A 291-nucleotide genomic window follows, 5' to 3' on the forward strand; every position below is an offset into this window, starting at 1 on the left:
GCGTAATACTATATAAGGTTATACGTTATGACGTAATGCTACATTACGTTCTACGCTATAACGTAATACTATAGAACGTTATACGTTATAACGTAATACTATATAACGTTATACGCTATAACGTAATGCTATGTAACGTTATACGTTATATCGTGATGCTACATAACGTTACACGTTATTACGTAATATTACGTAACGTTATACGTTATATCGTAAGGCTATATAACGTTATACGTTATATCATAATGCTACATAACGCTATACGTTATGAAGTAATACTATATAACGTTA

Source organism: Bombus pyrosoma, unplaced genomic scaffold (assembly GCF_014825855.1).
Source record: "Bombus pyrosoma isolate SC7728 unplaced genomic scaffold, ASM1482585v1 HiC_scaffold_4726, whole genome shotgun sequence".
Classification (NCBI taxonomy): domain Eukaryota; kingdom Metazoa; phylum Arthropoda; class Insecta; order Hymenoptera; family Apidae; genus Bombus; species Bombus pyrosoma.